The 14,261-nt window shown below is 37.6% G+C and overlaps 1 pseudogene; it reads right to left on the reverse strand.

Moving 5' to 3' along the window:
• Positions 1-1,076: 1,076 nt before the first annotated feature.
• On the reverse strand, positions 1,077-13,305 carry LOC119522296 (annotated as a pseudogene).
• Between the last annotated feature and the right edge of the window lie 956 nt (positions 13,306-14,261).

Raw genomic sequence — 14,261 nt, forward strand, 5'->3', positions numbered from 1 at the left:
AGCAATATTACATTGGAGACAATCAAGTAAAAAAGAATAGAATGTTAATTTCAAAATGGTTATTTTATTAGATTTTGTTTGATCATTAAATGTATCCTTATTTTACAGTCCAAAGAAGTTACTTAAAGTGTGACATATCTTTGCATATTTATTTTCAAAAATAAAAATATTTTCAATTTTACTTTTTGGTAAATTCCTTGGGATCATTTTTTTTAGAGGGGTTAGGTGTCCAGACTGCTACATACAAGTCTAGAAAGAGTTTTCTCATTTTCCTGCCTATTGGGATTGTTTAAATTTTGGTTTCTTTAAATTGTGTTTTTTTGTTTTCATTTTTGAAGTCTGAATTTTTATTCCAACCATTTGTTAATGTTCTCCCTAAAACATAATAAGGAAAAACAAAGACCTTTTTTCTTTTCTTTACCTTTTTTACATCTTCTGTGCTACATTAGTAGACAGAACTTCAGTTAGTTTTATGAAATGAACCTCCCCCTTTTTTTAAGGAAAGAGATAAACTTAAATGACTTGATGTTGAGAATGTGGATATAGCTTTATTCACTCACACTCAGATTGTAAAGTATCATTCGCCCTCCTTTTAGCCTGTATGCATACAATACTGTATGGTAAAGGCACACAAACCTGCTCAATCTTCATCATCAGTGGCTGAAGTCAGGCTGTTTTTTAAACAACAAAACCTAAGAGCTGAACCAAGTCTCTCCTCTCTGGAAAACCAGTCATTTCACTCAGCGCCAGCTGAAACACAGAAAAGCAAGTTCTATCCTCCCTTGGGAAGAGATAACATCCTTTTCTTGTCCTTCCCCTTTCTTCTCCTCCTCTGCTGCCACCACTGCTTCCTCCTCCTCCTCCTTCTGCTTCTTCTAAAATTAAGTAAATAAATCATTTTTCTATTTTTCAAGATGGCTAATGTCATGTTTTTCTATAAAGTCAATATTTGCATAGCTCATCAACAGCGCTGCTGTTAACAGGGCTGCTTCTGTGGCAGAAGTTTCACTTCCAGATTTCTCAAAAGATTGGAAATTTCCCATGGGGATCTCAGGTATCATCCCAATGGCCACAAATCAACCTTGGCTCTTTAGTTTCCTCAGTTCTTTTATTGTCTTATGGGGCAAGGGTTTTGTTTTGTTAGTTCTGAATCTTTGTCCTTGAGTTAAAATTTAAGGAATTATGGGCCTAGCATCTACTAATTTCAGTACATCCTTCCCAAATGCTATGCACCAGTTATTATACTTTCTGGATGGTCCTCAATCTAGCAATGCAGTCAAGGAAAGACAGACTAAATTCTAATCTTGGTTGCATCAGCACTATATCAAGGTATGCATTCTCGTAGTCTCCCATCAATGTTTGGACAATTGTGGTATAGACTTCCAAGCAACCTACCCTTCGGTCATTCAGATAATCCACCATATTTTAGTCTGACTTGTTCACCTGGGCTTGGAAGGCTTGCTGAAGAGTATTCAATGCTATCTCTTGGTAATTTTTAAGCTCTCTACCATTAACAAAAGTCAGCAAACCATTAGAATATCTGTGGCTTCACAGATCTATGGGCATTCTCATTCCCCACATTATCCATTAACTGAAAGTTAAGATATTGGATTTCTTTCTTTTTTGAAAATAACTAATTTATTTAGTTTTAATTGTGGCAAAATATACATAATATAAAAATCATTTTAGCCATTTTAGGTGGGCTATTCTTTGACATTAAGTACATTGGGCAATACTGTGTAACTTTCACCACTTTCTATTTTGAGACTATTTTCTTCAATGCAAACCAAAACTCATACTCATTTAGCAATAACTCCCCATTCCATCCTCCCCACACCTAGTTACAACTATTCTGTGTTCTGTCTCTATGAATTTCCTTATTTTAATTGTTTCATATCAGTGAGATCATACAATATTTGTCCTTTTGTGACTGGCCTATTTCACTCAACATGGTGTCTTCAGGGTTCATCCATGTTGTAGCATGTACCAGCACTTAACTTCTTTTTATGGCTAAGTAATATTTCATTGTATGGATATACCATATTTTGTTTTTCCATTCATCTCTTCATGGACACTTGCATTGCTTCCACCTTTCGGCTATTGTGAATAATACCATAATGAAAATTGGTGTAAAAATATCTGTCCAACTCTTTGCTTTCAGTTATTTTGGGTGTATAACAAGGAGAGGAATTGCCAAGCCATATGGTAATTGTATGTTTAACTTTCTGAGGAACTGTCAAACTATTTTTCAAATTGGCTGCACCATTTTGTATTCCCTTCAACAATGTAGGAACATTCCTATTTCTCCACATCCTTGCCAATATTTATTAGTTTCAGTTTTTTAAAAAATAATTGCCATCCTAGTGGGTGTGAAGTAGTATCTCATTGAGGTTCGGATTTGCATTTCCGTAATGGCTAATGATGTTCAGCATATTTTCATACACTCATTGGCCATTTGAATATCTTCTTTGGGAAAATATTTATTGGAATCTTTGGTTCATTTTTAATTGCATTTTTGTCTGTTCATTGTTCAGTCATACCAGTTTTTATAGATTCTCTATATTAAACCCTTATCAGATATATGGTTTCCAAATATTTTCTACCATTCTATAGGTTATCTTTTCACTTTCTTGACAAAGTCCTTTGATAAACATTTTTAATTTTGATGAAGCCTGTTTTATCTATTTTGCTCTTTTGTTGCTTGTGATGCAAAATCTAAAAATCCATTTCAATTACTCCATTACAACATTTTTTTTTGGAGTCCGTTGCTCTTTTTGTGTGTACCATTTTTATTCCTTTCTTCCTTCATTTACTCTGCATTTTTAAAGTTATTCTCTTATTGGTTATCTTTGTAATTACAATTAGCATCTTTGTTGTCTTATGGTAATGAACAATTTCAGCTTTTGTTTATCTGTGAATGTCTTTATTTCTCCTTCATTTTTTAAAAAAATTCAATTTTATTGAGATTGTTCACATACCAATCATCCAAAGTGTACAATCAATTGCTTATGGATCCATCACACAGCTGTGCCTCCATCACCACAATTAAAGACTCTAAGCTTCCCCTTTCCACCACATTCACACACCATTCAGCACTGTTAGTTATTCTGTCAATAACAGGCTACTGTCACCTCTGTCCACTTCCAAATGCTTAAGTTCAACCCAGTTAAACATTCTGCACATATTAAGCAACCACTCACCATTCCTTAGCTTCATTCTGTATCCTGGTGACCTATATTCATGTATATGAGTTTACATATTATAATTAGTTCATATCAGTGAGATCATACAATATTTATCCTTTTGTGTCTGAGTTATTTCACTCAACATAATGTCCTCAAGGTTCGTCCATCAACATATTTTTTAAGATGGTTTTATTCACACACCATACATTCCACCCTAAGTAAACAATCAATGGTTCCCTGTATAATCACATAGTTATGTATTCACCACCACCACCACCACTGTCTATATAACGACATTTCCATTTCTTCAACAAAGAAAGAGGAAGAGTCAAAAAAAGGAGAAAGACAAAAGAAAAAATAAAATAAAGAAAAAAAGACAGCTAAAAAACAACAAAAGAAAAGATAAAATTAAAATAAAGTACAATAAAATAGTCAGACATCACCAATGCCAAGAATCCTTTACCCCTCCCTTATATCCTCCTCCCATAGACATCCAGCCTTGGCACATTGCCTCTGCTACATTAAAGGAGGCATAATACAATGTTTCTGTTAACTATAGTCTCTAGTTTGTGTTGATTGCATTTTTTCCCCAATACCACCCCACTTTTAATACCTTGCAATGTTGACATTCATTTGTTCTCCCTCATGTAAAAACATATTTGTACATTTTATCACAATTGTTGAGCATCCTAGGTTTCCCTGAGTTACATAGTCCCAGTCTTTATCCTTTGTCTTTTATTCTGGTCTCCCACATGGTTCCAACCTTCCTCTTTCAACTATACTCACAGTCATCTTTGTTCAGTGTACTTACATTGCTGTGCTGCTATCTCCCAAAATTGTTTTCCAAACCTCTTACTCCTGTCTTTTCCTTTCTGTCTGCAGTGCTTCCTTTAGTGTTTCCTGTAGAGCAGGTATCTTGTTCACAAATTCTGTCATTGTCTGTTTGTCAGAGAATATTTTAAACTCTCCCTCATATTTGAAGGACAGTTTTTCTGAATATAGGATTCTTGGTTAGCAGTTTTTCTCTTTCAGTATCTTAAATATATCACCCCACTTCGTTCTTGACTCCATGGTTTCTATTGAGAAATCTGCACATAGTCTTATCAAGCTTCCTTTGTATGTGATAGATCACTTTTCTCTCACTGCTTTCAGGATTCTATCTTTATCTTTGACGTTTGTAAATCTGATTAAGTGTCTTGGCGTAGGTCTATTCACATCTATTCAGTTTGGGATATGCTGCGCTTCTTGGATCTGTAATTTTATGTCCTTCATAAGAGATGGGAAATTTTCATTGATTATTTCCTTTCTTATTGCTTCTGTACCTTTTCCCTTCTCTTCTCCTTCTGGGACATCCATGATATGTAAATTCGTGCATTTCATGTTGTCATTCAATTCCCTGAGACATTGCTCATATTTGCCCATTCTTTTCCCTATCTGTTCATTTGTGTGTAAGATTTCAGTTGTCTTGTTCTCCAGTTTCTGAGTGTTTTCTTCTGCCTCTTGAGAGCTGGTGTTGTATGCCTCCATTGTGTTTTTCATCTCTTGTGCTGTGCCTTTCATTTCCATAGATTCTGCCAGTTGTTTTCTCAAACTTTCAATTTCTACCTTATGTTTGCTTAGTGTTTTCTTTATATCCTTCATCTCTTTTGCCATATCTTCCTTAAACTTGTTAAATTGATTTAGCATTAGTTGTTTCAATTCCTGTATCTCAGTTGAAGTGTAAGTTTGTTCCTTTGACTGGGCCATATCTTTGTTTTCCTAGTGTGATTTGTGGTTTTCTGCTGTCTAGGCATCAGGTTTCCTTGATTACACCAATCAGATTTTCCCAGACCAGAATGGGCTCAGGTCTCAGAAGGGGGAAATATTCATTATCAGGTTTCCCTAAGGGTGTGTCTTAGAATATTGACAGACTTTCCTATGAGGCCTATAGCCGCTGTGCTTTTCCTAAGCTGCCCAGCATGTGGCACCTGTCAACCTGTGACTCCCCACTGGTGTAAAGAGGTGTGGCCCCTTTACTTTTCAGGTTGTTTCTGTTTTGAGTGCTTTCCCCCAGACTCTGGGTTCTGGGTTCTGAAGGGAGGGCAGGCACTACAGCTGTGCCCCACCTCCCTCCTCTTAGGGAAGATACACCCCCTAGGTAGCTATCTTCTGCATTTGAATCACTCCTTTGTCTCTCTGACTCTGTTAACTCCACCCCTGTCTGGGTCAGAGCACTGAGAACTGAAAATGGCTGAGGCTTTCTCCACTGAGCCACTCCGGTTGAGAAAGAGAAAGAGGGAAAGAAAGCCCCTTTTCAGAGCCAGTCCACAACCCCCCAGTTTTGCCCATCGGCTAGAGAGAGCCTCCATTCTTCTGAGCTCCCTTTCCTGGGGCATGGGCACCTTCTGGCTCTCTACATTCAGTATCTAAAAGTCTCTGTATTTTTTTTCTTTTTTTAATTAATTTTTTTTCTCTCCATCAGCCCCAACTGCTCTCCACTGGGAGTGACCTCAGGGTACTTTGCTACTTGTTAGTGGTTTGTCTATATTTGTAACTTGTATTCAGCGGTCGACATTTGTTAATTAAAACCCCAGTTGGGGCTGGGCTGAGCTATATTTGCTGGCTCCTGGAATGCTGCTTTTTCCTACAGTGAGGTCTTGCAGCTCAGCCTGCTGTGGGGGGGAGGTAGCTCCCAGAGTGGTTCTGCAGTTTTTACTTACAGATTCCATGCTGCAATCTCAGCCATTCCACCCAATCTAGGTTGGTGTATGATGTGTAGACAGTCACAGTTTTCTCCCAGAAGGTGTTCCAGATTATTTACTAGTTGTTCCTGGTTGTTTATTAGTTGCTCCAGGGGACTAACTGAACTCCACACCTCTCTATGCTGCCATCTTGCACCCCCACCTCTCCTTCATTTTTGAAAGACAATTTTGCTGATATAGAATTCTTGGTTGACAGGTTTTTAAAAATTTTTTTACTGATTTTAAATATGTCATCCCACTGTCTTCTGTCCTTCATGGTTTCTGAAGAGTAATACCCTTTTAATCTTTTTGGGGATTCCTTGTATGTGACAAGTTGCTTCATTCTTGCTGCTTTCAAAACTCTTTCTTTGTATTTGGATTTTGACAATTTTGCTAAAAATTGTCCTGTTGCAGATCTCTTAGAATATATTCTGCTTGAAGTTCACTGAGGTGTGTACATTCATGTCTTTTATCAGATTAGGGAAGTTTTCAGCCGTTATCTCATCAAATACTTTTTCTGCTGCTTCAGTATTCTCTTGTCCTTCTGGGACTCCATCAGCACATATGTTATATGCTTGATGGTGTTCTACAGATCCCTCAGGCTCTGTTCATTTTTACTTATTATTTTTTCTTTCTGCTCCTCACACTAGATAATTTCAATTGTTTTGTCTTCAAGTTCACTGATTCTTTTTTTCTGCCTGTTCAACTCTGCTGTTGAATCCATCTAATGAATTTTTTTATTTCAATTACTGAACTTTGGAGCTCCAAAATTCCTATTTGGTTCTTTTCTATAACTTCCATCTCTTTATTATGTCCAGACATCATTTTACTAATTTCCTTTTGTCCTTTTTAAATTTTTTTATTTAATAGAGAAGTTGTGGGCTTAGAGAACAATCATGCATAAAATACAGGATTCCCATATACCACTATATTATTAACACTTTGCATTATTGTTGAGCATTTGTTAAAATTGATGAAAGCACATTTTTATAATGGTACTATTGACTACAGTCCATGGTTCAACTTAGGGTTCACATTATAGTGTAGTTCCATGGATTTTTAGAAAAATTTTATTATTTTACCATATAGACAATATAACATTTCCCCTTTCAACCACATTCAGATATATATTTCAGTGCTGTAATTACATTCACAATATTGTGCTCCTATCACCACCATCCATTACCAAAACATTCCCATTGTTCCAAATAGGAACCCCGTATATTTTAAGCTTTAACTTCACATTCCCATCTTTATATATGGATTCCTTTATCTTATTGAACATATTTAAGACATGATTTAAGGTCTTTTACTACTAGTTCCAATTTATGAGCTTGTTCAGTGATGGTTTCCAGCAGTTACTTTTTTTTCCTGTGAATGGGTAATACTTTCCTGTTTCTTTGTGTGTTTGGTAATTTTTTGTTGAGAATTGGACATTCTGAGTGTTATGTTTTTATAACTCAGGAAACCTAATTCTACCACTCCTTTGGGATTGCTAGTTTTTGTTGCTGTTGTTATTGTTGTTGAAGGCTAGAGCCATCAATTTGTGACTTTTCCAAACTATTTTTCTCCCAATTGGGGAATGAAAAGAGAAAATAGGAAAAAAAAGGTACTGTCTATTAAAGACTCTTCTGTCTTTTTTGCCTGAAGGAGGGTTGGAACAATGGCCACCTTCGCAGCCAGCCCTCCAGTGATCCAAAGTAGCTGATCAAAAAGGTGTAATCAGAAATCAGATCACACACCTTTTGGAGGACTAGGTTATCATAGCCCATCCTGGCCCCAGAAGCTGCACAGGAATCTGGCTGCCATCCCCACTGCTACCTGTTACATGACTGGGGGATGGGTGGTGGAAGCTTGTTGCATGGAGGGTGAAAAATCACCAGTGCTTATCATGATTTACCAGCCTTTTTCTCCATCTCTTCCCTAGATGCTGCAGTTTTCCACTAGACTCTAGAGTTCCAAAATAATTCATTCAGACAGTTCCTGCCAGTTCAATAGCTGTTTTGGTAGAGGGACTGATTCCTGTAGTTCCTACTCTGCCATCTTCCCACAATCCTTCTCAGAAATGTCAAGATAATTGGATTTCAATTTATGACATAAATCTTCCATCAAGCCCTTTAGCCTCCAATAAAAACTGGCACTCAGTACACTTTTTCAAAGAAATACCAGGAGGCCTTATATACTTTAGGAACACTCTATATACTTTAGGAACACTTTTGGAGGTCTTTATATACTTTATATACTTTAGGAATTCACCAACCAGCATGTTCTTCAGTGGGCTAACTGCCATCATGTCATCCTCTTGCATCCCTCCGCTTCCAGATGCACTTTTTTTTTTTATTGTTGTTTTTATTTTACATTTGTAGTAGTTCATGCAAGAACTTATTTATGTACATGACTTTAAACAACCACTCTTCATTCCTTTTCTAATGTTTGGTCCACCATAGTGCCAGCAGTATGCTTTCTGTCTTTATTACACTGTTATCAGCAGGTAGTGGCCTGGCACTCTTGCACATGTCATTTAATAACCTTGGAAGGTGACCAGTGTTTTGCTCTTCTGCTTCATGAGTGTTCCTCTTTTTAGGGGTATTTAACCCATAAGAGCTGACTGAATGTTTGGTCTTACCCCAGGCGTCTTGGGTTATGTTTTCCAATCATTTTGCTTTCTTATCGTTTGCCTTTTGCTGAGTTCTGTTTTACTCTGCTTATTAAGCTTTTGCCTGCTGTCTGTCCAATTTGTGTTCTAATTAGGGGTACATTTAGAATTTGAACTTACTGTTGATCATTGGAACGCCATCTGTGGAGTTCTTCCTAAGCCCTATGAGCATGTCAACACATTCTTTTCTTCCTTCCTTCCCCTTCCCTACTAAATTGTGTTGAAATAATTAGAAATGTACATTTTTCTATCATGCTCCTTCAGGCATCCTTTCTGAAATTTGCAGTAAGATCACTCTAGTTTTGCTAGCTTTGTTGCCCACAGCTCTTCTATACATATGTACTTCTCTAGATCTTCTACTTTCTTGAGTTCTTTATTCTAATTTATTTTTTTCAATTACTGTTATTGTCTACCCTTCCTTAAGATTTTTTTTTCCAAACATAGTATGTGGAAAGTAGTCTTTCTATCTCTATTAATATATTTCTTCTGCTTTATAATAGTGATAATTACTGTATTGATAATGTAGCTAAATTTAGAATTCTTAGGTCTCAGCCTTCCTTTTCAGAGTCCTATAAATCTTTTTCTGTTGTCTTTTAGCAGCTGCTATTGCATATTAGAAGCCTAATGTCTGGCCCATTCATATTCCATTTTTTTTCTTGGTGGAGGCCTGGATGTCTACTGGATATTTTTTTCCTCCCCCAATTTCAGAAATTCTGAGATGTGTGGGTGTTTTATGATTAATTCTGCCAAGCTCTGCATGAATAATTCCATCTGAAAAACTTATTATTTTTTTAAATTCAGTTTTACTGAGATACATTCACATACTATACAGTCATCCATGGTGTACAATCAGCTGTTCACAGTACCATCTTATAGTTGTGCAATCATCACCCCGATCTATTTTTTTTTTTTGAATGTGAATCAGAGCAGTTTTATTTCTATAAAAACATTCAACAACATTTAATAAAAATTTCAAAAAGTTAAACAAAATATTGGCTTTAAATATTTTTACCTACTTTTTTTTTATCTTCATTTTATTGAGATATATTCACATACCACGCAGTCATACAAAACAAATCGTACTTTCGATTGTTTACAGTACCATTACATAGTGGTACATTCATCACCTAAATCAATCCCTGACACCTTCATTAGCACACACACAAAAATAACAAGAATAATAATTAGAGTGAAAAAGAGCAATTGAAGTAAAAAAGAACACTGGGTACCTTTGTCTGTTTGTTTCCTTCCCCTATTTTTCTACTCATCCATCCCTAAACTAGACAAAGTGGAGTGTGGTCCTTATGGCTTTCCCAATCCCATTGTCACCCCTCATAAGCTACATTTTTATACAACTGTCTTCGAGATTCATGGGTTCTGGGTTGTAGTTTGATAGTTTCAGGTATCCACCACCAGCTACCCCAATTCTTTATTTGTTTTTTTTTTTTTTTTTTATCATCATTTTATTGAGATATATTCACATACCACGCAGTCATACAAAACAAATTGTACTTTCGATTGTTTACAGTACCATTACATAGTTGTACATTCATCACCTAAATCAATCCCTGACACCTTCATTAGCACACACACAAAAATAACAAGAATAATAATTAGAGTGAAAAAGAGCAATTGAAGTAAAAAAGAACACTGGGTACCTTTGTCTGTTTGTTTCCTTCCCCTACTTTTCTACACATCCATCCATAAACTAGACAAAGTGGTGTTTGGTCCTTATGGCTTTCCCAATCCCATTGTCACCCCTCATAAGCTACATTTTTATACAACTGTCTTCGAGATTCATGGGTTCTGGGTTGTAGTTTGATAGTTTCAGGTATCCACCACCAGCTACCCCAATTCTTTAGAACCTAAAAAGGGTTGTCTAAAGTGTGCATAAGAGTGCCCACCAGAGTGACCTCTCGGCTCCTTTTGGAATCTCTCTGCCACTGAAGCTTATTTCATTTCCTTTCACATCCCTTTTTTGGTCAAGAAGATGTTCTCCGTCCCACGATGCCAGGTCTACATTCCTCCCCGGGAGTCGTATTCCACGTTGCCAGGGAGATTCACTCCCCTGGGTGTCTGATCCCACGTAGGGGGGAGGGCAGTGATTTCACCTTTCAGGTTGGCTTAGCTAGAGAGACAGGGCCACATCTGAGCAACAAAGAGGCATTCGGGAGGAGGCTCTTAGGCACAACCATAGGGAGGCCTAGCCTCTCCTTTGCAGCAACCGTCTTCCCAAGGGTAAAACCTGTGGTAGAGGGCTCAACCCATCAAACCACCAGTCCCCTATGTCTGTGGTCATGTTAGCAACCATGGAGGTGGGGTAGGCGAATACCCCTGCATTCTCCACAGGCTCCTCAAGGGGGCACTACATCTTTTTTTTTTCCTTGTTTTTCTTTTTCTTTTTTTTTTTTAACTTTCCCTTCTTTTTTAAATCAACTGTATGAAAAAAAAAGTTAAAAAGAAAACAAACATACAATAAAAGAACATTTCAAAGAGACCATAACAAGGGAGTAAGAAAAAGACAACTAACCTAAGATAACTGCTTAACTTCCAACATGTTCCTACTTTACCCCAAGAAAGTTACCTAATATAGCAACATTTCTGTGAACTTGCTCCTACTATATCCATCAGAAATTAACAGACCATAGTCATTCCTGGGCATCCCCAGAACGTTAAATAGCTTATCTGTTCTTCTTGGATTATTGTTCCCCCTTCCTTAATTGCTCTCTATTGCTAGTTCCCCTACATTCTACATTATAAACCATTTGTTTTACATTTTTCAAAGTTCACATTAGTGGTAGCATATAATATTTCTCTTTTTGTGCCTGGCTTATTTCGCTCAGCATTATGTCTTCAAGGTTCATCCATGTTGTCATATGTTTCACGAGATCGTTCCTTCTTACTGCCGCGTAGTATTCCATCGTGTGTATATACCACATTTTATTTATCCACTCATCTGTTGAAGGACATTTGGGTTGTTTCCATCTCTTGGCAATTGTGAATAATGCTGCTATGAACATTGGCGTGCAGATATCTGTTCGTGTCACTGCTTTCCGACCTTCCGGGTATATACTGAGAAGTGCAATCGCTGGATCGAATGGTAACTCTATATCTAGTTTTCTAAGGAACTGCCAGACTGACTTCCAGAGTGGCTGGACCATTATACAGTCCCACCAACAATGAATAAGAGTTCCAATTTCTCCACATCCCCTCCAGCATTTGTAGTTTCCTGTTTGTTTAATGGCAGCCATTCTAACCGGTGTTAGATGGTATCTCATTGTGGTCTTAATTTGCATCTCTCTAATAGCTAGTGAAGCTGAACATTTTTTCATGTGTTTCTTGGCCAATTGTATTTCCTCTTCAGAGAACTGTCTTTTCATATCTTTTGCCCATTTTATAATTGGGCCGACTGTACTATTGTCATTGAGTTGTAGGATTTCTTTATATATGCAAGATATCCAGATGCACTTTTGAGTATCCTTAACAGGGAGGTCACAATCTCATCTTGATGCTTCATTTTTCAGAGAAGAGTTTGAAGAGTTAATCAATGGCTGAAAGTCATTAACTTGGTCTTATGAGAATGGATTTTACATGTGACTTTTTCTGATATATTTTGTAGTCATTGGATGATGACCAGAGTTTCCAGAGTCAATTTTGGAACTGCAATGTACTAGTCCTTGGTACTATTTTTTCACAATTTCTACCAAAGCTTCATATGCAGTCCTTTTCACATTGTTCCGGTGATCATCAGGCCTATTTGTGGCATCCACGTGCTTCTGAACTATGAGAATAAGAAATAGGTATCCATATCTTCTAGATCATCACTTATGAAGTCTCATAAGCAGCTTCATCGTGACTGGAAAAAGTCCAACACACATTTGAAGTCATTCTGGGTTCAGCACTCAGTCCTTCTACCTGACATTGCAACAGGGGAACAAAACAGATGCCACTGATGGCAGCTTCATGGAATAGCTTTAAAAATATGCCCTTAATCATATAGTTGTATATCACACAACTTATGTGGGCATCTTTGATTAATTCTATAAAGGTAGGCATTGCCTGTGTAACCAGGAATTTGAGTTCTTCTGTTATAGGCAAAAGCCATCACAGTATCCTGGTATCACTAATCAGGTTTCTTGACATGTTCTTTAATGACGGGAAGGACATGTGAGACAATGGCATCTTCACATCAGGTGGCCATGAGCTTCATCACTTTTATCCTCCTTTGCTAGTGTCTGTGTGAGAAATACAGTCTCTCGGTTTCTTCCCACCATGCTCGACTGTGACTCCACCTGCTGCCTCTTTAGCTTCAATGGCAAAATCTATTTTGTCATCTCAGATACTGGGGTAGAATTTTATTCTTTATTGGGCCACTTTATCAAAGTCACTGTTCATTACTTCAATTGTGATCAAAAAAAGAGCAGGACTCATATGTGTCTTCCTGTACTGATAATACAAGGACATTTCCTTCACTAATGTAGCCATTCATACCTTATTATTTTGATGATAGCTTGCTCACAGACCATCAGCAAAACAAGCCTCTTTTCAGACTCATTGTCAAAGTTTGCTTTGGTGAACTCCAATATCCAGGAGTGTATTAGTAGTCACTAACTTCACATTACTACTAGGATTTTCTTTCCTCTTCCCCAGGATTATGGCAGTCAGAATCTCATTGGATTTATAGTTTCTCTGTATGAATATCTTGGCAGATGTAACAAATTTCATCCAATATTGACTCCTTCATGTTTTCTGGGCTGTTGAGGTTTATGATATTGGCTACCAGCTGAAGAATATGTTCTGCCCACTTGTTCACTGGAATCTCTGCACAAACAACATCATCCATAATTGTGAGAAAGTACTAAGTTCGTAGGTTTCAGTGCCCAAAGTCTGAAAAACAGTTCTCAGATTTGCTGTCAGGCATTAGCATAAATAGCAAGCAATTCTGATGATGCCGTGTCTTGGTGTTTGTTTCCTTAGGTGTTAATAGTTCTTTATCTGTAGACCACCTGCAACCTTGCCAAACCTTGGATTTTCCAGCACTCTGGACAGTTTCAAAGGGACCATTGGCAAGTCCCACCTACATGCATTCTAAGAACTTCTCTGCAGCTTCAAGTTCAAACAGAGGTAGAGGCGTGACTTTCTTGAGGCTGGTGATCAGCTCCTTCATGAAGGTAGTGGCAGCTGCTTCTCTTCAGGTGATGCTTGATTTCTCAGATGACAGCTTTGACTGGGAGTAGGGGTTGGGAGTTAAGTGGCAATGGAGGCATTGGAGGAGGTCAGAAGTCACCACACATTCATTCATCTGCTCCTTCTTGGTAATTCTCCATCTCCATTTTCTGCCTCCCTTCTTCCCTCCCTCTTTCCTTCTTTGCTATTGGCAATGGTGGCTGCTCCTCTGGGGTGGAAACTTAAGGGTAGTTCAGAGCATAGCTGGTACTTGTTTGGCAAGGAGGGAAAGAAGTGGCTGTGAGTGAGCAGCAGTTGGCATGGAGGGAGAGCTTTACTAAACTTTAGATTACAGAAATTAAAATCTAAATCAAGAACACCAGGGGTTACTAAAGTGACTTACTTGTGGGAGAGTATGAATGAATATCAGTACTCAGTTCATTGACTTGGCCAAATGCCAAAATTGGTGATGATGTCTTGTAACCACCAATGATTTCTTTAAAGGATGTTCCACGATGAAAGAACTTACAAACT

This window comes from Choloepus didactylus, chromosome X (genome assembly GCF_015220235.1).
Source record: "Choloepus didactylus isolate mChoDid1 chromosome X, mChoDid1.pri, whole genome shotgun sequence".
Taxonomy (NCBI): Eukaryota; Metazoa; Chordata; class Mammalia; order Pilosa; family Megalonychidae; genus Choloepus; species Choloepus didactylus.